The sequence below is a fragment of the Falco naumanni genome, chromosome 13, assembly GCF_017639655.2.
Source record: "Falco naumanni isolate bFalNau1 chromosome 13, bFalNau1.pat, whole genome shotgun sequence".
Taxonomy (NCBI): Eukaryota; Metazoa; Chordata; class Aves; order Falconiformes; family Falconidae; genus Falco; species Falco naumanni.
In genome coordinates this window covers 11,464,861-11,489,853 of record NC_054066.1, presented here as the reverse complement: position 1 = coordinate 11,489,853, position 24,993 = coordinate 11,464,861, and the positions used below count along the sequence as shown (strand labels likewise).

The following is a 24,993-nucleotide window of genomic DNA, read 5'->3' as shown; positions in this document are numbered from 1 at the left end:
CGCCGTCCGTCAGCGGGCGGGGTGGGGCGCGGCGCGGCCTGCAGCGCCCTGTTGGGCCCGCTCCGTCGTGCCGCTCGGGAGGGCGCCGCCCAGGAGCTGAGGCAATTATTGAGGAATGGGCGAGTGCCTCTTGGTAGCTTTATCCCCGCTGCAGGCAGGGGCGGCGGTGTTGAGGTGAACACAAGTTGGCGAAGATAAGGAGGTGTTTAAGAGCAGGCGAGGAACACGCCGGCTTCCAGGCAGAACCCCTCAGCGAGGACGTTCTGGCGAAATACCGGCTCCAGGTGATAAAAGGTGCTGAACTTCCCAGTGGGAAAGCTTTGAATGGTGTTTAGTCTAATAACGTCTGTGAAAGTATCGCTTACTGGTACTGCTTGCCATTAAAATGCATAATTAGGTTCCCTTTGAAAATGGCTTACTACACATGCAAAGCAGTAACTAGTTCTGTAAGTTTAATAATTCAACTGCTTTCGGTTTTTTTTCCAGCATTAAAGGCAATTAGATGAACACACTAGTTGCACTTGTGTAGAGTACTAGTCATTGGTGTTAAGTATTATTCCCCAAATAGTTACAGATACCTAGACTGTGAGCTTTGTTGTTGTTACTCAGTCGGGAATACATTGAGCAAATTATAAATGCCTAAAATAATAGGTTATCATAGAAATGTTGGCAAGCTGATGGTGCAAATATGTGACTAGAATGAATCATACAAAATCCATAGCCAAAGCTACATGTAAATGGCCCTATTTTGCTGTCATTTATGTGGCACTTAGGTTTCATAGAACATTTTGGCAATTTGGACAAGTATGTCATAGAATTTATAAGAAAATTGTATTCTGCCCTTCCAAAAACAGCACACAGCTCAGCAGACTGGCAGGCATGAAAGGGGCTGAATTCCTAGAAATAGGGTGGAGATCAAGTTAAAGGAGCAGACTTTGCCAAAACAAGCAACTTCAGCATAGTCTTCTCTTCCAAGAATGAACAGAAGCCAAAAGAGGAGGGCAGTTTCAGTGTGTGCCACCATTTAGACACGTTATCTTAAGCTCCTTAGTTTCAGCACATTCAGATCTGTTGCTTCAATTAATGCTAATCATAGTAATTCATAGAAATCACAGGATGTGGGAGTTACGATAGATTTTCTGTCATACACCAGGTTTTCTACTATTGGCACAATTTTCTGTAATTGTGTACTCCATTTTTATGCAATCATAATTCCAGTCCATAATTCTTAAAAGATGCAGTATTATTGCTTGAATACAGGTCCAGATCTTATTACTGGATGTACAAGTCCTGAGATTAAGGTTCTCTTCTGGGACTTAGAAGATCTGGATTTCATTCATCCTGAGTCAACCTGAGCAATCATTTATTAATATCCCATATTTTCAGGTCCTTATTGACACAGCAGGGTTAATAGAAGTCACAGGAACAATGGAAGGCTAGAGTAAATGATGCTATAATTAATGGGCCACTCAAGTACATAGATATAAAACCACCCCACTGCTCTTGTACTTTTTACCCAAGTGTGGGACTTGATACCCATTAAGTTCTTAAAATTGTTTTCTACACAAATTTTGCTAAAAAAACACCAGATCTTCTGGATTATTTTATATGTACGTAGAAGGCAAAAAACAAACCCAGCCACCTGTGGCTCTCTTTCTTGAATCTCACACTGCCATTTACCTTATGGATTTCTTTTACAATGGTAAAATTGCCTTAATGTTCCTTTTTCTTATCAATAAAATTCAATAAAATGAGAAATACTGTTCACAAACTACAACTCCTTTTCACTGAAAATTTCAAAAGTTGACATATATGTCACTTAGGTGCGATTACCTGGCTTTCCTCACAGTGAAAAATGTTCTTGAGGAAGAATAGCCATTTAGTTCAGCTGAAAGGCTGGCACAGAAAAGCTTAGTTCAGCTAATGTATGACAATACCGCTTTCCTTTGAAGTGACTATTAACAGTATAGGTTCTGTTTCCTAGTTATGGCTGGCCTGATTAGAAAGAGAATTCAATACTTGGAAAGAAAATAAGGAAGAAATAAACAAAAACATCATTTTCATAACCCACATACACTTAGCAGAGGAGTGACGCATACAGTTAGCACTGCTTACGCCTTACTGCTAACTATATAATCCATGTAAATATTTATAATACAGCTATTATCAGTGTAAACATACAGCTTAGTCCTATGTTGACCCATAATGAAAAAGTGACATTGAGATCTTTCCTTTGCTTAATAGCACAAGGTTTAAACAGGTTTTAGGAGCAGTAGAGCAGGTCTCAGAATACTCATTTTTCTAAGACTTATACTGACGCTTTTCAGCATGAAATAATTGGGAAGGAACAGCATGCTATGGAATGCATGGATGCAAATTAAATCCATATCTGAAGGATATTTTTTTAATTAATGCTGGGAATCTGATAGCAGCATATTTGAAACACTGTTTATGTTAATCATCAAGGAACTAGTTAGGACTAGCCTGCAAATGTAAGAAGAATGTCAAAGCGTAGTTATGGTAAAGGAACTGTGACTTTCCTAGACTGTGAGTACGTGACAGTGTTTACAAACAGTAGAAGAGAGAAGCAGTAACCCAGAATTTGATACAGGGAATATTATGAGTCTGTCAGAAAATTAACAAAATACAGATGATTAAAGGATCAGTTTGAACATGTTATTAGTTTATATAGAGCTGTTGTACCGCTGCTACCATTCTGGTTCTGAAAACAACTTAATGCTTTGGAAACCAGAGGCAAGTCCTTCGGAGAGATACATACGGAAATACGATCTGATAGCAAATGGTTTGTATGAATTCAGGGTTTACTTCTTTGGAGTCTTTGATCAGACATTAACTTTGTCTTTGCTTCGTAGCCCACCCATCCTAACTTTTCCTTAGCTGGCGTTGTACTTTCTCCAGTTCAGCTGCCATCATCACCAACACTATAACTTCATAATATGATATGGACAAGTGGAGTGAAAAATGTAGATGCTTTCTGTCCAGCTTATAGAGATAAAAAGGAATATATCCTGGAGGCTCTTGATCTGTTCAAATAGTCTGCCAGAAGGAACAGAAGAAACATCTGGTGGAAAATAAAAGAGTGTGTTGGTCTGAGTGTGGGCCGGAAGAAACAGAGTAACATCAAAAAGGTTGCGTAACACAGCCAAAGGGGTGTTTGATCATCTAGTCACTTCTTGCTTATCCAGCTACTTCCACATTGAATTGAGGGACTTCAGTTAACCCAAAGCATTTTTGTCCTCAAAAGTCTACACTGTTGTATATGACCAGAGGAGAAGATAGCAGACCAAAAGGCAGTGTTAGGGAAATGAATTTGTGAAATATGCCAAGAAGATGGTACCAGGCAATCCCTCTATGCAACTGAAGGGTTTTCTAAAAAAACTTATTAAACCAAAGAGAATATGATTTGAGCTTACTGGTGAAAACAAACTATAATATAAAATGTTACTGGTTATGGAATAGCAAAGGAGTAACCTGCTGTCATCTAAAATTGATTTTAAAACATGTATATGCAAACATTTATCTTCATTTTGTTTGACCACAGGAATGTTAAATAATCATTACTAAATTGTTAACCATAATACTATAGGCAGAAAATACTCTCTTGAACACAGTTCTTTTTTCAGTGGCAACATAATTTACATCTTATCATTCACTGTTTGTACAAATCATGAAGTTAAAGTATGTTCTGCTGCTGGCAGGGTATTTTTGTTAATACTTTAGCTGTGAAAATTTTATGATTATTTCCCATTTCTATAAAGCATTCACATAATGCTTTGCTTTATGGAAACATGGGGTTTGATCCATTTTTTAATGAAATTTTAATGGATTTATGACAAGAATGTATCAGTAATCTGGTGACATCTTTGTGTGCTCCATTGGCCTGCAGGATGCCAGGACAGTGGAAGCAGTGTGCTCCCTGGGGGAGATGAAACATTGATTTGTAGTACTGCCAGGTTCCCAGCCCTCAAAGTTGGGCTAATCCAGAGGCAATAGTGGAGGGTTTTATCTGGCACTCCTTGTAAAGAAGGATTTGTCAAAGACAGTAAAAGATTTTCTTCAGAAATTACATTAAGCCCCTTTTGGGAAGTCTTTTCTTGCTTTGTATTTTCTCATGGTTATTTGAATAGACCTCAGGTTTGCATGTTTTTGTTTTTTTATACTAACCTTGGTTCTACAACATATATGCTCACCAACCCATCTCATGTCCCCTGCAGAGAGGGTGAGGCAGAGGCAGAGGCGGGGAAGCATTTGGAAGAGGGGCTGATACCAGTGGAAGACTGATCCTAAGATTTTACTTCACGACTCAGACTTTTTGTTTTCGCACAATGAAAGCAGCTGTATTTCCCTTGAAAATTTCCATCACAGAAGTAGTAAAGAGGCATAGTATGTCATAATATTCAAAATGTTGAAATCAGGGTTGATTATTTGGGTTGGGTTTTTATTGTTTTTAACTTAATGGGCTTTCTAAAGCTGTTTTTAACATACTGAGTTTTCTTTAACAAAACTAAGCCTAACAAAGGCACCTGTCATGGCTCAAAGTGCATTGATAAGCCCAATTTCCCTGACCAGTTTCACCTGGGTCTCCCTACCCGCAGGCCCTGCACCCAGGAGCCCCATGTTAAGGTCAGCCCCGGGAGTTCACTCCTTTTTTGAGTGGGGCTGTAGCAGCATTGGTCTCCAGCTCCACCACAGCCTTGCCCAGGTTATGGGTCTTGCTGAGCTGGGCCTGGGCTGATGGCTCAGCCTTGCCATCTTGGTGTTGTGTCTGACTTTGAGTTGCCTTTGACCTGCCTTGTCACCCAGTCTGTCCTGTGGTTTTGGGCTTTTGGTTAAACCTGGCTGCCGCCCCTGGCCCTTCCCTGCCCCTTGCGTGAGTACCATGGGGCTGGGCTCCCTTCACGCAGGTTGTTCCAGAGTAAGAAAGAGGAAAATAGGATATTTGAGGCAGTGAATCTGCAAGTGGCAATTCAAAGCTGGTAAGGTCTATTAAAGCATTATTTTATTTTTTCTGTTAGGATTCTGTTTTTAAAACTTTCAGTAGAAATTACAAAGCTGCTGTAGAAAGGGGAAAAGTAAATTAAGAGAAGGTCCGACTGGCTTTTTGAAGCATTTAAGCATTTTTAACATAGAAAATAATGTCTGGATTATAATCAAACTAAGTAAAACCACTGAATATTGCCAAACCTGGAAGCTTGTATTTTGTAGCTGGGTGTTACCCAGGTTCATCTTGGGAGAATTTTCACTCTAACCTGGCAAATATTTTTTTTTTTATCAGCTACTGTAGATGAGAAAAGTAGACAAGTTTTCAGGTGCATAATGCTTTGTTCAGATCTGAAATAGAAGCAGTGGACTTCAAAGTGAAATAAAAATTGAGGGCCTTTTTTCTTGATTACCTTAAGAGCATATGAGAAGTTACACATAGCGGCTGAATGGAAATGACTGGTGAGTGTGCTGGGGATGATGCTTTTTCTTGTGCATGTATAGGAAATAAGAATTAGTCTTTGGCTTGGTTTCAAACAGCAAGTTTCACCTTTGTTTTTCTGATAGTGCTGCTGTAGCTGTGGTGGTCTCCTCAGGATGAAGAGTGTGTGGACAGGCATAATACTGCTTGCTGGTGGCACCAACAAATGCAGGTGGAAGCTGTCCTTCCGACCTGGGAGAGCAGTGGGAGATTCCTCCATGGTACACTCTGTCACTGCCTCTTATGACATGCAGCTGAGGCTGAGAAATGGTCTGCCATGGCGCAGTGGCTGTGCGCATAGCTGCAACAGGTTGCTGTCCTACTACTCTAGGTTATTTTCCACTCTGCTGAAGATGATTACCTGTCAGTCGTCTGCTGATAGACCTTTCTAATCTTTAAACTAAATCAGAAGGCTAGGTGCTTGAGATCAGATTGCAGCTGTCTCCAGGGTGTGGGTGGGGCTGGAGCAGGCAAGATTCACATCATCCTCTACATGTGCTGAGAAGATGCAGTACAGCTCCCAGCTAGAACAAGTAATACAGTCTGGGGCTGTCCTGTCCCCCAAGCCATCTCCACAGAGGGGATCTCACACTTCAAAGGCCGTCTCTAGAACAAAGCAGAGGTTGGGACAGAGGGCTTTCAATTGGCGTGGAATGAGCACCGACAAGGGCATAAAGATAGTGCTCAGCCATCTGCATGGGTGTTTATGCAAACTTTCTAGGACTTGTTCAGTTTTCTGGGGATCTTCTGGCTTTCTAGGTAGAAGGGCAAGTTTTTCAGCCATTAGTGGGATGAACCCTCCTGCTTCCCAGAGTCAAAGAATTCCCATGGGGATCGCCCCAGGGACCTCTTCCTCTCCAAAAAAAACTTGTGTCTATTTTCAGCTTTTTCTTTCAGCAGCTGAATAATATATATTTGTGATACATTTACTTCAATTATTCATTGTGTGGTTTAATTTTGATCTGTGTCCAATGAGCTTGAGGAATGTGTTTTTTAATTACTTTCCTTGTTCTCTTTACTGGCTTTCCATCTGTAAAATAATGGTCTTCAGCAGCTTTCTGGCTTTTGGCATTGCATAGTGCCTAGATCAGTTACAAGGTGACTCAGCATTCTGCACAGCCACTTGTGAAGATTTCAGCCAGGCCTTCGCTTGATTAATGAGCATTGGCCTATTCTTGAGATAAATTTATGCTGGATTTTGCCCAAGGGCTACAGAGTGGGTACTCCAGGGAATTTAGTGGAAGAAATCTGTACTTGAAATGACTTTTCTTTGAAATCAGTTTACTTAATGATTGCTTGCTTGAAGGTAATACCACTGATAAGGAGGAAAAGCGAGTCAAAATGTAAGAGAAGTACATTCATTAGATTTTTTTCTGTCTTGTTTGTGTATTAAAGCCAGCTCTCTCTCCGAGGAAAGATAATGTGGCAGACCCTATAGTGGGCCATGTCCCTGAGGTAGGTGGGAGCTCACAAGATGTTAGCTTGCATCTGCATGGTGCCTTTCAGCAGTGGCGTTTGTGACACCGGCGCTTTGGCATTGAGCAGTAGTCCCCCTCCTGCCCCTGCCAGACCTGCTTCGTCAGTGATGACTGGCACATCCGTGTTGGTATCAACCACTAACCACATATACGAGCGTGTTTTAGTGGATTTCCTGCAGAATTAATGTGTGGCAATTTTACCTGTCTGCTAGCTTCCCCCAGTAACTTCTGAATCAGTTGACCAGTTTCAGTCTCGCCTACCAGAGGTGTGGGTTGCTGATGGGCTTCACCACCTCCTGCAGCTGCTAATCGTGGTCAGTCTTTTTGGAGGGGGAGCAGCTCTGTGCCAGGGGATGGGAATGGCAGAGGGTGTGTATGCAAGTCTGGGAGCTGAGCTCAGGTAGTGGAGACATGGCAAAAGACACCAAATTTGTCTAACAGGCCTGTTCATCACAGCACGGATCGTTTTTAACTGTGCCCTCTTGGCAGCTGAGGGGCTGTGCATCGGAGGACTTGTAAGCTCACGCAGCTTCACCTGCCTGTACCATGTGGTGGTTCTTCAGACAACCAGTCAGAGATGGGTAGGAGACTTTAGAGAGACTTGAAACCATTGGGTTGGGAATGGGAAGCAGGGAGGGAGAGGGGCAGAAAAGCAGTATGTAGGAAACATCCCAGGGAGTTGACAGCACTATGATTGAACCTGATACTCAGAACAGGCAAGCGGGGTTAATTTTTCTGCTACTTGTGACTTCTACATTTATATAAGAAGTTGGACACCTGTTTTCATGCGCCATTGGGGGAGGGGTGTTGAAATACTTAACAAAAAAAATTACCAATTGTATAATCTGTGCGGTTTTTGAGTACTACTGTTGGTGTATCAGAGAAGTGTTTTGCTGAAGGAATCATATGTGATTCTGCAAATGCCAGGTTCATTTGCAGAAGGACAAGAAATAAATGGATACGTGCACAAAAAAGTCAATATACTGAAATGAAGAAAGCAACAGAAGACAAAACACAATATGTGTGTTTTTAGACTATCTGTCAATCTAAAGTAATAATAAATAAGTAAACAGAACCTTTTTAATTTGTGCAAGTTAATCCCTTTCAGGGCTGAATTAACTAAAGCATATCCCTATGAAATAACCTTCATTATATAAATCAGTGTGCTGATGGATTACTGAGTTTGCAGCCAAAAAAACGCACCGCCATAGGTGTGAAGTTTCCTGATCATCTAATAAATTGATAACTTTGAAGTCTAGTTGTGACAATTTAAATGTCATCACTATTAAACAAGTTGCCAAAATGCAAACAACCATCCTAAGTCATTAAAATGTAATTATAAAGGACAGCTGGGTCTACTATCAATCTGGGCTGTGGGGATTTGTAATGGGGAAAAATACGAAACTTTCACACAAACAGAATGAGACTGCTGTATGTGCCAACCAGAGCCTGCATGGGAAGCAAGGGAAATGTATTTTGTGCATACAGAGTTACTGATGCTTGTGTATGGCTGCGTTACTGAGATGGACATAGGGGTCAGTGACAGCGTGACATCCAGCAAATGTCTTCACCTTCTCTCTACCATGTATCAAAAGTCCTTTTGCTTATTAACAGGGTAGGCATGCCCAATGAGAGGCAGATAGACTGGGTGGCAGTTACAGTCTAGCAGAAATTACTATGAAATAGGACTAAATTTGCTGTGTTGTGGAATGACAGCACAGGTGGTGTAATCCTTGTTTTGAGAACCAGGTGGACTTTAGTTGATAATGAAGGTAGGCTTTTTGGCTGAGAGTAGTAAAGAGTAAAGTGACTATAAGGCTTTGTAGGCATGGACCCACTATGTTTATGAAAGCTGTGTTATATATATTGATAACTAAATTATAGAACTTTATTTTTTTATGTTTATTATTTGCTCGATACATACTTTCTTGACACTTTGAAATGGCCGTGATGCAGACAACGAACCCAATCCCTCCTCAGGACTTGCAGCACCTCCTAGCTCTACAGTCACATTGGTTTCAGCTACATCCCAGTAGGTTCTATCTGTTGTTCAGCGATGCAGCATGTAGTTGATTAGATTTATGGCTTTAGATTAGATACGTACAGTAGAAATGGTGGAAAAAGCTAGAACTGTGATACTGCTTCATTAAAATAGTAGCCCCAAAAGGCCCCACAGTCTTTTGGTGTATTATTTATATGTATTATGGAGCTACAACAGCTGCTAGCTTCCATAATTAAGCCCCATTTTCCCTAAATGTGGCAGGAGGGGTGAAATAAGTGGGAATTGCTGATAATTGGTAAAATTTTAAAAGACATCTTTTATATTATGTATATTAACGCATATAAAATTCAGGTATTGGATAGATAATTTTTTGAGGCTTTTAAAAATCTAAATAGATTTTTTTATAAGTATGAGTGCTAGCATATTATTTGAAATAGCGTGATTCTTTTTTTCCTGTATATCAGCCTATAGCAGCACAACACTCTCAAAAACACTGAGTATGTTGCAAACAATTCCAAGGTGTGTTCTAACTGATCAATATTCCTGAAATATTTAGGTGTCAAATTCTCCATCTATTGTTCCACTGTGAAATAAATCCTTGTGGTGTCTTGGGGCATTCATTGCACTGAAAAACTTGTTAATTTATTCTCGCTAAGAAAAGTGCGCTATTGCATATGGGTGTTCACAAACCATTCATTTCCTTCCTTTTTGTGTACTTGGAAATGATATAATAACTGGGCGTACTAGTGTAATTATCTACCTTTCACTTTTGTAAATTGTAATTTTTGTTTGTTTTGTAATAAGAATCGGTTGGTACGGAGCTTAGAGAAACACTTAAAATTATGAACTGTTTCTAATGAACAGATTGTTTTCTGATGCAAATGGAAAGCCAAGTTTAGAGTTGTTTGTTTTTTTTTAACACAGAAGGATACAGCCTCTCAGCAGACTTTGTCCTTATTTTCTGACAGATTTGGACTGCCCTACTGAAAAGCATAAACAAGCCTCAGCCTATCAACAACAGAAATGGGACACTAACCTGCCAAATACAGGAAAATGAATAAATGGAAGAACAATAGAAGTCAGTAAAGTAGGAAATCTCACGCAGTGTGAATGATTTCCTATATAGCATAAGCAAAATTTTCTGCTCTTTGTTTCTCACAGCTACACTAAGGATAAATAAATTTTTGTCACCAATGCTGTTACAAAAAGCATGCAAATTCCAGAGATCACACTGGCTAATGGATGGGATGGTTATTTTGGAAGGAAAAATAAGCTTTCCTATAATTTCCATTCATGTCCTCCCAATGTGAGATGACAGTTTACTGCAGGTTTAGGAAATTAAAATAAAATGTTACTTTTCCAGGTGCACTGAAGAGGCTTTGAAATTAGTGAAGGTGAAGTGAAATGGTATTTCTCACTGCACAGTGAGAGTCAGCAAGATGACATTGTAAAATATCCTTAGTAATAGTCAGTTAGAAAGTCTGCAGGGGATGAGGTCAAAGAAGGGTTAGCAGCTGACATCAAATCAGAAGCCAGATGTGCTGACCTTTAATCATAGGTTTTTGCAGGCTTTTTTTTTTGGACTGCAATACAGCATAACATTATTGAATTCACCTTTAGATTAAGCTGGTCTGCTTTGACATATACAAACCCATATGCAAGTTAATGGCTGTGTCATCCACTTCATTATGCAAGCTTTGATAACAGATCAGTGAGGTGACCTCTGCAAGCACTACTTTTCAAGGTCCTTAACCATTTGCATTTTCAATAAACAGAAAGTGGCACTCCCCATTTAGGTCATGTTGGATCGTTAGTTTGGCAGATACAAATTAAACCTAGGAATAGTAATCTGTGACATGTTTTTCTTTTTTCTTGCAAGATCACTTAGAAATATTTAATTCAGCACTTTGTTGTGATGAAAGTCATCTGTTCATGTACTGATGCAAGATCTTTGGTGTTGCAGAGAAAGCATTCTTGGAGAGAGTGTTCCTACCACAGGCTTAGGTATTACTCAGTGGACTGAAGTTAATCATGGTCAGAAATTTTTGAAGGAATAAAATTTCTTGGGGAAAAAAATTACATTTTCATAAGGGTCGGTAGATGACAAAGTTAAGATTATATATGCAAACCCTAACTGATCCTTGTTGCTTATATGTGATTCTGCAGCCTTTGCTTGCAAGATCATTTTGCAGAGGATTTTTGCATTAGAACTGAAGTGAAAGAGGGCCTGACATGGTGCAATTTCTACTAGTTTAACAAATATTTTTGGGTGGTTTAATAGAAGCTTAATATAATGATATATTGATGTAGTGTTATCTTTATTCAGAGGGTATGCTTCTGACTTGCTTACTTACACAGTGCTTACTCAACAAACTGCATAGTAATCAGTAGTATTAAGGTCAGTGGCAACAGATCTGTCTCTCACATTGTACACTAAAGACAACATTTACTGAATATTGCACTGGTGTAGAATTAAACGCATTGCTGATTCCACTGAAATTACCTACTTTTCATGCAACTTACAGGAAAGCATTTAGCCAGGGGCTGGCCGGTGGGCTTATGCCCTTTGCAGTCTTCACTGTGCATAGTCCAACTTGAGTACTGAATAAGGAAGGTATGCAAAAGAGATGGCTTGTTTCTTAGATTCATTAACATCTGACCCTTTTCCCAGTGAGGTGGGAATTGTGTGCTCCGACAGCAAAAGACCTTGATGGTGTCCATGATGACCTGGAAACCCACATAAAATGTTATAATCACTGCTATTGGCATAGTATCCCAGTTCTCAGGTACTGAAACTGCAGAACTCAATGGTCTGATCTATCTTGTTTACAGGGCAAGGGGAGGCAGATGTATAGATCAGGCTTCTCCTGTGTCTGAATTTAGAGTCTATTTCCTGTATTTCTTAGCTCCTATTTCACTCTTACTTTTGTATTCTATCCTTTGTACATACTATTTCTGTGGGAAAGCACAGTTAAATTATGTTAACACTTAAACCTGAGTTGTGTCCTAATTTCATCTGGGTGAGGAATTTCAAGCCAACGTGTTTTGGTGGTTTTGTCTCCTGCTCGCAAGAGTTTCATCCAGGAGGTTGGTCTCTTCATTTCTGAGGAATGCAGCTAACCGGAAAGACTGTGGTCACAGATTTATTTTTTTTAAAAAAAAAAAAAAAAGAAGTCTTGGCTATGTAATGCTGCTTCCACAGAGCTGACTGCCATTCTCCAGTTGGCCTGACAAGCCTCCACTGTACTGTTTGGTGAAGGCTTTGCACTTCTAAACAGGTATGCTTCACTTGCAAGTCTTAAGATTTCTAAGTATATACCTAAATCATATAGGCATGCTGCCTCTTTGAGGTGTGATGTGCAAGTCATAGATTTAAAACACAGGATTTATGAACCACGGGGTAGCATCCATGTTGTATTGCTACTCTGTTGGGCCATGAAGCCCTGTGGAAACCTCCAGCTGGATGGCAGAGGTAGATGCTGCAATCCAGTTCATCAGCTGTAATGCTCATAAAAAGGACACCTGTGACGTAACTGATGGGTTTATTCTCACTCTGAAGTGACTGGTGCCAGTATTAGTGACCAGATTCAGCTGAGAGGGAGGGCATGACTCATATCTTTTCATACCTTGGTTTTTAGAGTTCTCTCCAACAATAAAAGAAAGGTAGTGAGCTTAATTCCTACCAAAACCAGAGCAAGGCTGTGGCAGACTGGTGATGCTGTACTGTGCTGTAGCACATATATGCAGGACCTTGGTGCACCTGTGTTTAGGACACTAATGCATTTAAGCAAGCTGGACCTAAGATTTATAGCAAATTTTCTATAGCACTCTAACAGAAGAAACTGGATAACCTACAGTAGCTTAATTAAAGTTAAAAGAAGATGTTTGAAGTTAGTTAAATATGAAAGTGTTTCATAATGAGAATGAATTCCTGTGGGATATTTTTTTATTAGTTTTTCCACCCCATGGACAGCTTTGGACTGGAGGTTAAGAACAAAAGCTGGATGCTTCCGCTGAAATTTTCCATATAGAACTAATTACTGAGGGCAACATTGTAACATATCTTTCTGTTCCAGACTTGACAACCTTTTCAGATGATTAGGGGGAAGCAGACCTCTCCATTAAATTTTTTCAGGTTGTTCTGCAGACTCAGGAAGATATTATTTATACTCTGTTCATGCATTTAAGTTGATCTTTGTCATTGTGTGGCCAGAAACATCTGTTTTAAACAACAGAAGCTGAGATTATTAATCACTATTCTATAGGAAGGAATTAATTCAGTAGCAAACTGCATAGCTATAGAATCATGCAGTAACTGGAGCCTTGCTGATAGCACGGATAAATTGAGGGTTTCATTGTATTGAGGTGTCAGTCTTGCATCTGTCATCACTGCTAAATAATTTTTAAGGGCTTAAAAAGCCCAAGAGGTATCCTGTCCCCGTAAGAAATTCAAAATTCATTTGTTCCTATCTCCTGGGTGCTATTTTTAGAAACAGCGGAAGAAACAGACAAATCAGTCTAGTAACTCTATTAGTGTCTACAGTTTAATCCTATGAAAGGGAGAAGTAAGGCAATTGTAGTCATCTGCTGAAATCAGAACATCCTTAGTAGCACATTGAGGTTTTATTTTTTACTAAGTAATCAAATTGGAAAATTGTGTGATCCTCAAAGATTTCTCTCTGAGAAAGCAGAGGAACAGCAAATGGATACAGAAGGGGTGTTTGGAGGCTGCCTTTATGAATGCTGACAGTGACAACAAGGAAATGATAGGGTGTAAAATATACTGAATAAAGCAGAATACTTCACAGTCTTTATGCTAGTTTTTGTACTTGTGAAATGAAACAATAAATACAGAAGTGATCCAGGCAGCTAGATAAATGGAAATAGTGCAAACCTGGGGAGGTCTTGGGTGAGAAAATAAGTGAAGCTGCCCTATATTTACTTGAAAACTGGCCCTCGAATGAAGAGCCCTCAAAGAAAAGGAGAACAAAGATAGGATTCCTGCAGGAAGTAACCTTATATGTAAAAACTTTACTGAATGAGGAAACCTTAGCTTTGTGTTCTGCCCTTGAGTTTTAGACCTTTAGTTCTGGCTTTCTTCAAATAGAGACTCCAAAGTCAAGAGCATGGTCCTGCCCGTTTGTGCACAGAGCTGAGCACCGTATCTCCTAACCACACTGTAGTTACATGAAGGGAAGCCCTGAAAATCAAATATAAGCAACCTATTTTACCACTTGCTCCCTCCCGCCCCGTTTTGTCATCACCCTAATTTTCCCAGATTTTACAATTGTGCCTTGCTGGCTCCTTTCAGTCTACCTAAATCCATTAATTGAAAAATGTTTTATTCCTGTCTGTATCAGAGAAAAAAAAAATGTTATCAACTTTGAGACCCTTCTCTCCATAGGTGGTTTCATGTCTTGGGTAAAAAAAACCCAAACAGCTACTTGCTGTACTTTCAGTGTAAACACCAGCACGTAAATCTGTATAAGGAGACCATGGAAACACGTTGCTCGTAGACTCTCTTTTTCTGGACTGTATGGTGAGGACAGTGTTCTCTGAATCTGTTGGCTAATAATCCCCAGTAATGCTTTGTAAAAAATTAATCTAATGCATGTAAAAACATAATAAGAGAGGAGGATGTATTTATGTAAATTAACTAAAACATCTTCAAGAATTATGCATTAAAGTGGTTAGAAAAGCTAGTAGAGAATAATAGGCGTGGAGACCTTCTTCTGTTTGTCAGCAGCCTGTTAATTGGTTGGAGCTGCTGTAGCACTACGCATGCCAAGTAGATGCAAAGTAATTTTCAATACTAGAAAATCATCTGACAGCAATAACTCAAGTAATATGTTGTATTCATGTATTTAACTTGTATGTATGAATACTATTATTTAATACTTGTGTGTGATTGTATATGAATGCATAGCAAAATAAATAAGAAATATACTTATTTTACTTATTAGCATTACAAATTTCTTATTAGCATTTTCATGGGCAATTTTTCCTGCAACAAACTTTCTCTGTTCACTTTGAAATTAATGAGAATTAGGCACCTGGATTTCTTTAAAGAGCTGGCTTTCAGTGTCCAAAGTTAACAAAAAATGTTATTTTGTTTAAAGAAAATGGATTTGTCAGCTCAATTTTTTATTTACATTTATAGGAGCAGTCTGTGAAAGAGGTGAAAATCGTGCTCTGTTTAGATTACCTTTACGGTGTTTTAAGGCAGCACGTAGTTTTTTCTGATTTTAGCAAGCACACTAAGCAGACCAGATGCCATTTAGTTTAGATAACTTGGCTTAATTTTTGAGAAAAGCAATTACTCTTGATAATAATAGCAGCTAGTCAGATTTTTTTTTAATTTGTAATTATAGCTGTGGGGTTTGTTAAGATGTAGGTCTTGGGGTGAGTACAGATCCTGGTTGAGAAACAGGAGAGAATGGAAGAGCCCAGCCCAAGAACTCTGCAGAGCCTCTTTATCCTAATTGTGTAAATTCAGAGGCTCTGTAAATTGGATGTGACATGTTATACATCTTCTAAAAGAGCTATCAGAATTTAAAGAAAATTAAACTCTTAAGTGAATGTTTGATTTGTAATGTTTGCCTCACAGTTAATGGTCTCTTTGTCTCATTCTGCTCAATGAGATTTTCCTTAATTCAGCTAATACAGCTTTTCCAGATAAGCATATGTGTATAAATTAGTATTTCCTTTTCTTTCTATGTATTCTACACTTTTCTTTCTGCTGCAATATTTTCACTGTAAACAGAAACAGTTTACCTTGGCCCTGGAATTAACAGTAACTTGGATCTCCTCAGTTTACTAATGAAACTTGAGTTTGAACTGATTTACCAAAAAAATATTTTTTAATACACAATTGAACTCAATAATTGTTTTATGGCTGGATCAACGCTGTACTTGGATTACAAGCTGTTTCCTATCTTCTTGTTTCTGGTATTCAGAAGGAAGGAAATATTTCTCTATTATTAAGCTCCCAAAAATCTCAAAAGACCATTTTTGGAAGGAAATTGCAGTTTCTAATAACTTTTTATCTAAAATTTCTTCAAAGTACTTGCTAGAAACAAATTATGTAACAGCACTGTTTGACAGATTTATTTAGGGATAAACATACATACTGGTTTGGCAAACAGCTTTTAGTTGTGTACCTTCAAGTTTTCTCCTTTGCTCATAAAAGACAAAAAAATTGATCTTTTTTATGACAGTCCTAAAGTCATCTCTGATTCAGATCACCTCAGATGGAGGATTGAAGATGAAAACAAAACCCCATTATTTTATCACAGTCCTTTTAGAACCTGGTAGATCTTAGACACGTGATAAACCAACTCTGAGTATTTCAGTAATTTAATCTATATACAATTCTACAATAGTTGGGGGAAAAAAAAAACACCAAACACCAAAACCCAACCCCCTTAAATTTTAGCCTACAGGGCAAAACTGCTGCCTTTCTGGGACCAGTGTCTGATTTTCTTGCTCAATGCTAAAACGTCTGACATACTAAAATGTAAATAGAGAAACAGTGTTTAAGAAGGCAGATTAACTTTACATTTCTTCACATTTGATTTTCTTGCTCATTTATATTTAAAAAAAATAATTTACTAATACCATTACTAAATCCTCCATCAAATGGAGCCATTTCCGTCGATGGAGTCCCATTGATATGTGTTTCTGGACACATAATCCATATTGTTTGGCATTCCTGAACTTCAGAACCCCAAACCCTATTACTTCACACCCCATTAGCTATTCTGCGCTTTTGAACCACATCAGTGTTTCTAATCTGAGGAATCACTATTTGGAGTCACCTCTTTGGGGTGACCAAGACATTCAAATGCTTAGGGGCAGGTGCCCAGTCTTGGGTGACTGGTGCCATTTCAGGTGCTCAGCACATCTGAAGTGTTTGCACAGGACTGGTGGGTGTCATCCGTGGTCCACGCAGTAGGTTTTTCTGGAGGACTACCTGCAGTGGTTCCTCTCTGCACCTTCATCTGAGTCCATGAAATATTTGCAGGAACCAGGATCAGCAGGTATTTTTGAGAATAATATTCTTGCTCATGACCTAATAATTAAATTTGACCTTATTTAAGCAATAATAGTAACTATGTTTCAGGTAAGTAGGAGTTACTAACTTCCATTAGGCTGAAACAAGTTTCCTCAGGATGGCCCCCAAGATGATTGTTCTAATTTGGCACGTATCATTTAAGTGGTAATTACTATGGTAACACTTTAAATGCATGTGGTGCCTTTCATTTTATACAGCAAACCTGTACTAAGTAGAAGTAGGAGTTGAGAGAAAATAATGGATTTTGACTAGACTATTCAGAGCAGGCTAGAAAAGGAAACATATGAATAGCGGAAAAAAGAAAAATGTGGTTTGAGTTATTTTTCATGCAGTCAGAACTCAAAACAATTGATTGGATTTTGTCTAAGATTTCCTGAATTTTCTTTATGTCTGAGATCAGTCATGAAAACTTTGGTCCTGAAAGTACAACAAAAATTGTGTAATGTGAAAATGGGATTTAAATTCTTTCAGTGCCTGCCTTTGCATGATAAAACGTATGAACTTGCAGGCATGCTTACTCATCGGTGGGAATATATGAAAGTAAATTTTTTTCAGTGCTTGATACAGCCACCCCCACCATCCGCCCTGCAAATCCTCCCCAAATGCAGATAAATCCTTTTGGTAACTGAGGCAAACTAAAGCACAGTCATTAACATACCTAAATGTGCTTATGCCATATTTTTATATTTAAAGATTAAAGAGGTCTCTCTGAAAAAAACCCTGTAGCTAATGACCTGCACTTGAATCAGCTACAGGTGCATCTAGAAATGAAGGGAAAAACAGACTTTGGATGACAACTTCTACCTGAGCATTTTACCATACAACTTTTTGATCCCTGATGTAAGGCCTCCTTATGGGGGTAATGGGTAAAAACCTTTAGCAGAAATCTGCAAACAGGAAGAGGTAACAGAAGACTGGTGACAACTGCATCCAGTTAAGGTGATTCCAAGGTGAGTCCACTTCAGATGATCCTAGAAAGGCCATTTGCTATGGAAGGTGTCACAGTTACATTTTCTGGAGTATTGATTCTGATAAGCGGAGGCTTTTTGTATGAAGGGTGTTATGAAAAACAGTGTATAAATAGTGAAATTGCTACATCAGTGCTGCTTGCATCACACACTAGTACATGGATATTTTCTGGGTCTCATCCTAGAAACTGTTGAGATCATATGGTTTAGGAGAGGTATGGGATTCTAAGCAAGTAATTTAATTTGTGCTTTGAATCATTCCCTGTCCAACAGGTCTTTTTCAAAAGTTAGTGGATTCCTTACAGCAGTAACTTAAAAGGATGTTTGGCAGGTTCCTAAATGTTCCTGTTTAATAATGTAGAATTAATATCACTGTTTACAACTGTGTGTTTCTTAAATGTAGAAAACTTTATTTTACAAATGTGCATATGAATTTCTCTGGATGAAGGAAACTATTTTGTCTTTTTATTTCTTTGGTACGTTAAAACAGTACAGTGCAGTAACTTTTAAAAGATGGAAGGGGATGTCCTTATCTGCACTGCTTCATCATTTGTTATGCTCTAACTCTGGAGACTACTCAGAGTTTGGACTTGATGCTGCCTCATGCTATGCCATGTTGTGTCCAGAGGATTACTGATATATATCCTGTTGAGCTTGTGCTTTGAAATCTCAACATTTCTTTATTCTGACAAAACCTTCTGAAAGTTGGACTCCACTGACCATGTCTTGTAAAAAAACCCCACAAAACCAACAAAAACAAAAAACCACCAAAACCCCAAACAAACACAAAAACCCTCCCAACCAACAAGCAATATATGCAAAAGGGATAATAGGGATTTAACAGAATGTAAGTTCTAAAAGTTGTCCAAAGAAAAGTGATGGTGCAGTGTCACCAGTGTGATCTCAAAAGACATTACGTGCAGCCCAGTCCTGTAATTAACTATTTGCAAATCATGAAGTTTTTGAGATGGACTTATTTTAGTTCTTACTGGCTAGGAATGAAGGTTAGTAGATTGTGCTTCCTGACCAAGAAGAAGCTGAAGCATTTGAATAATAAGTTAAAATTTTAATACATTTAGATTACTAATCCCCATTGTGTGCCACGTGAATTTTCATTAAACTAAGCCCCAAATCTAGTCCTGCAGTCGCCTTCAATTGATGGTCCAATTTTGTTAATGCAAATTTTGAGTCAAATAGTAGCTCACAAGTAACAGTAATTCTTACAGACTGTCAAACTATAGGAGGCTGTGCACAGACTACACTGTGGAGAGCGTGAAGAGTTATTAAAGAACTCTTACAGGATCAAGTGAAATGAATCTTAAAAGCATAAGCAGGTGTGTGCTGCATCATCACAAGGTCCACCTAGGCTGCTATTTGATCACAGAGGTATGTACAAGAGTTAAGACCTGTTAATAGTGGCACTCACCCAGAACACACTCGCAGCTTCTGCAGATCTGTACCTCATGCAGTTCCGGAGCTGGCTGTGGTTCTTTGTATTGCATGGACAGACTTTCCCCAAGTATTTGCACACTGATTTTTCAAGTCTCAGCATCCTGTGGCAATGATTTCACAGGTTCATTGACATTGTCTGAAGAAGTAACTTTGTATTTGTTATAAACCATCTAGTTTTAGTCCACCTCTTTTATCTTTTATACCAGAACAATTAATGCTTTTTTACCTTCTCCATGCCAGTAATTATATTTCTGGATATCTGTCACAGCCTTCTCAGGCACTCTTCCAGCCTGAAAAACCTTAATCTGCTAGCTCGGTTTGAGCTATCTTTGATATCTTTGATCATTTACTCTTATCTTTTTCCAATTCTTTAATATTGTTTTCAAGATCAGAAAGTAGAATTTTTTCCACAGTAGGCAAGGACAAGGTGCACAATAGTTTATACAGCTAAAAAAATTTGTTCTCTTTTTTTTTCTCTCTTTTACATAATTCCTAATGTTCTGTTTGGTTTTTGACTGCACAAGAGTATCAAGGTGATGCTTTCAAAGAGCTACCTCTTACAGTTCCAAGAGCTTCTTCAAAAGTAGCCGTAATATACTCAGTGACAGGCTCTGAGTTACTAAAGTCAGAATTGCTTTTTCCTGCATGTGTTTACGCTTATCATTTTATTGCCCAGCATCACATTGTGTCATGAAGCTTTTCTGCAACTCTTTGAACCTTTCATAATTCTTTGCAGAGACCAAGAAAAGTACATTCTGTTTATGATCAGCAGGCCATGATTAAGCTTGATCCTATCACACAAGTGGAAGCTCAAGGAACCCTGAATCACGGCTGGAGCCTGTGAAATGAGTCCATGCCTCCCCAGGTCGATAAAAATCAATAAATTTTGTCTGCTATCACTGGACATAAATCAGGTCCTTAGATAAGCTCAACTGCTAAACTCTTGGGGAAAAAACCAAAACCAACCAAACAGTAATACTTCTTTTTCTCTAGTAATGATCGCTTACTCTTTTGTTCTGTTATCCCGTTTTGAGTCCCCCATTCCTGATTAACACAATTGATAAATCAGTAATGATCAGACACCAGCAGCACATCCTGCTTGGAAGCAGTCAGCCCTAAGACCAGACCGCAGCACAGACCAGCAGCAGCCAGGCAGTCACAGGCAGCTGCCTTTGACCATAAGGAAAGATCTTTGGCTTCATGCTGCATGCTTTCCAGGCAGCTTCTGACACGGTGGACCCCAAAGCACACTTCACCTACCTCAGTGGCATGTACTAGGAGCAGATGGGTCAGCACAGCCCAGCTCCATTCACACCTCTCCAGCAGAGCAAGCAGACAGGGAGCTGATTCGGAAGGCTCTCACCCATGGGGTCCCGTAGGGATCAACACATTTTCTCCTTTTGTTCTGTAATTGCTAAATAGCACTGCAGGCAGTAACACACACATTACCTTCTGCTTTATCTATCATTCATGGTTGAACACTGTGACACCTAAAAGATGAAATAAAGCTGACTCTGAGCAAGACCAAGACTTGCTGCAATCACCAAGTAACCGTGGGCAAAACCTTCTATTTGGCTTTTATTTTCATACCTCCGTGGACTTTGCCACAGTGGTAAAAAACAAACCCAAACCCAATGGACTTACAAAACTCCCTTCCTCAGTCAAAAACTGCTTGAGATCATTGCTTTAAGCCATGAACAGACAAAAATTATTATAAATTGGATAAAAGATTCTGTAACTTTCCTTTTGAAATCTATGCTCCAGGCAATTTTGTCTGTGGTGACGGAGACAAAATTAAAACACACACACACAAAAAGCCTGTAAAGTATTGAAACCTTTTCTGAACATATTACAAGATGGAAATCTGAAGATAATAGATGCAGAGCTGAAGGTTGATCAGTGTAGTCTGGGAATTATCCAAAAGTATTGCTTAGCTTCCTGTTGGTTTAGTGATACTTCAGTGGGATATCCATATTCCCCAACGGAAAGCATAGGAATGGTGTTTCATCTTTTCTGGCTTCTTTAAACAGAGACATATGAAGGTACATAGGGAGGTAGAAAAAAAAATCATCTGTATGAATTAGTGGTGTGCTTTTTTCAATATGAAAGCTGCTTAATTGATCACTAGAACATAACTTAGATATTTCATATAATTAATGCATGTGCTCTGTCTAAATTCTGATACAAGTAAAACTGTGTGTGAACTGGGGAATATACTATAGAAACAATGCTAAGAAGTGGGGTATGGAAATGATGACTTAGGCTTTTCTAGTTCTCATTACTGTGATACAGTGGAATACAGCTGCTAACAATCAGATACATTTACTGTTCGTAATGTAATACATTTGAAGATTCTAATTAGTCATTCCGTCTGTGTTCTTGATTTGCCTCAGAGAGATGACAGGAGTCGGGGATGCAAGATCTATTGTTTTGCATTTATTTCCACTGTAATCATGATATTACTACCATTCCTTTAACAGAGAAATTAAACAAGTTGTTTACTTAAGTAATGATTTAACTAGTTTAGTCAGCCGCACTGTTTTTGAAGGAGGAGTTACGCAAGTTTCATCCTTACTGTTGAATGTAGAAAAGTAAATACTACAAATGAGCTTAAGCAAATAAAATATGCAATCAAATCAACCTTGGAACGAGGGCCAGAACATAACTGCTGATGTGATGGGAGGGACAGAGAGCTGGGCTCTTCTCTTTGGTGCCCAGTGTCAGGACAAAAGGCAGCGGGCACAAATTGAAATACAGGGCATTCAGGTTTAATTGTAAGGAAAACCTTTCTGGCTGGCAGGGTGGCCAAACATGAGCAGGCTGCTGAGGGAGGGTGTGAGAATCTCCATCTGTGGAGGTGTTAAAAACCTGACTGGACGAGGACCTGAGCAACTTGCTGTTCTTTACCCTGCTTAAAAGGGAGCAGGGGGCAAGCTAGGCAATCTCCAGAGGTCCCTCCCAACCTCACGTATTCTTGTGATTCTCGTTTCTGTCAGTGGCTTGCCCTGCTCACCTTGTTTGGGTACAGCAGGAGTGGGCTGCTACTGGGGAGGTCGCTGCCCACCTGCCTCGCTTGCCCCTTGGCACCACGCTCCCCTTCCCTGGCAAACTCATTCTTCCTGCTCCGGGGCAACTTGATTTAAATTTGAAAGAAGTTGAAGAAAATAATGTTCAGAAAATGTTGATTTCCTGACTTGTTATTTTTTCACGAGATTCTGCCCAGAACTGGAGGGGTTTTTACAACTGTTTTAACTGAAGAGTTGGATGTAGGAGATGAGATCAAGTGTTTTTGGAGCAGCTGGGAGTGGGGGTTAGAGTAAGAGACTTGTCAGTCAGTTGGGTCTGGAAGGTGAATCGACAAAGCTGATGAACAGGAGTCATGCTGCTTTTCTTACAGGCTCACAGTGATGTAACCACCACTGGGGAATGTTTCTTTTGGTTTGTGTCCTTGTGAGAGAGATTTTCAGTGGGCCCTAAAAGTCTAGAAGAAAGTAATAACAGCACTAACACACTTTTAACAGAACAGGCAGGTACACAGAAAAGTGAGCAAAGTGCATAGAGATGTGTCAGGGAGAGAAAGGTTGGGGGGAAAAAAAAGAGTAATAAAAGCAAGTAACAGCAGAGGCAAAGATCAACAGCATATGACAGTCACCTGAAAAAAATGAAAAGTGGCAGGTTTTTTGTACTGTATTAAGGGTGCATATTTAGTTTTAACTCCTAATTTCATTCAAATGTGAAAAAAAATAAAAACATACCAAAAAACCACCCCAACCAAATCAAAACCCCACAAGGAGCTAGAAATATAACTTACCCAAACCCACTTCTTTGCAGCTAGCTGAGGATCTGTATGTGAAAGGTAAAGGTGGCTTTGAGAGAAACTAGTCTTCATTGTAATTTAGAGCAGCACTACATCTTTAATTAATTTTGGATGCTTGCAGTGGCCTTCCTGAGATGCTATTCCATCATTGCAGCATTACCAAAACACAAGTTTTGATTATCTCATGGTGCTCGCCTATTTGCTCTGCCAGGTTCAGTAGTGACATGATAGGAACTAGTTGTTTCAAGCACTTTATGCCTTGTGGAATTATCCTATGCTAAATTAATCTTCAACCACTTACTAAAGCAGATTTAAAAAATGGGAACTTTGATCCTTATATCTGTTCTATTATACTCCTTTCACTTCTCCACATGAAATACTTATATTGTCTCCAGAAGAATGGTTTGTTTCAGTATGTTCTGAGGTGTGTGATCTGAACATGGGGAACATGAAGGGTACTGCAGAAACTCGATTGTATGGAATTTGGGGTTTGGACACAGGTACTAAAACAGCAACCTCCACTCTGTTCATGTTTATTGAAACTGAGTATCTCGTATAGAGAGAAAGCAATGTAGTATGATAGCCATGGGTATTTATACGGGGAATGAAATGTCTTGTCTTCGTTTTCTGCCAGGATGTTCAAGTATGTGAACCCCTTTGCAATTAATTGCACAGCCTAAATTCTCAATAGCTCACTGTCAAAGCAGGGTGAGTTATCTAAATGGAAAAAGCAAGGGTACATTCTTCTCTTTGGTGCGCAGTGTGCAGAAGTGCAGTACTTCAGATCTTTGGAACCGAACAAGCAAGAAAATGATGCAAACTGTATTGAAAAAATAGAGTTTTCAAATTATGCTGAAAGTATTAGTTATTGCCTGTTGTTTCTGCTGGGCGAAGGACATGGATCTGTACATGGAGTTTGAAAATGCTTCTGGGACATTTACTGAATCTCCTTGAAAACAAGAACAACCAAATCTCATTGTATCTGCAAAATCAGTTGTTTTTTAAAACACATGTTCCCAAGATGAATGCAGCACACTTAAATACACTCTCTGCCCACATACTCTGGACAGAACATGGTATAATTGGAATGAAGCTGTGTTGGGGGACGTTCAGACTGGACATTAGGAAAAGGTTCTTCCCAAGGAAGTGGTCGTGACACCAAGCCTGTTGGAGTTCAGGGAGTGTCTGGACAATGCTCTTAATCATATGGTTTAGTTTTAGGTAGTCCTGTGAGAAGCAAGGAGTTGGACTTGATGATCCTTATGAATTTCTTCAAACTTGAGATATTCTCTGGTTCTAGGACTGTTTCCTGCTATTACCTTCAAATCCATGTTCCTTTGTGCAACACAGTGCAAATCAGGTGTGTTATTATTCTCCCATCGAGACATCATTCCACTTGCATGTGGATATCAGTGTGCCACTTGCCAAGGGAAAGAACAGGGCAGAGCAAATACAGGTAGTTATTTAATATTAATAACATTACCTACTAAGTGCAAAAATTTTAATTAAAAATGTGCTACACATCATCAGTTCACAAACATTCATTCCCATGCTTGTAGAGGGACAGGGAGAGGAGGTTTAGGAGCTCTCCTCTTGCCACCTGCTGCCTTTTTAGCATGCACAGTGCAACTTGTGTGTATGGTGATGGTGCTGTCTGCTCACAAAACATACCTTGGCCTTAATGACACCCACCATAGCTGATCTTAATATGCCTTGAGGC

General features: G+C 39.2%; 1 long non-coding RNA gene across 1 annotated transcript; it reads left to right on the top strand.

The window, feature by feature from the left end:
- Positions 1 to 18: 18 nt before the first annotated feature.
- On the top strand, positions 19 to 23,208 carry LOC121096899. The gene is made up of 2 exons (XR_005830716.1): positions 19 to 8,992; positions 9,931 to 23,208. It is a non-coding gene; the product is annotated as an uncharacterized LOC121096899 (long non-coding RNA).
- The last annotated feature ends 1,785 nt before the right edge of the window (positions 23,209 to 24,993 follow it).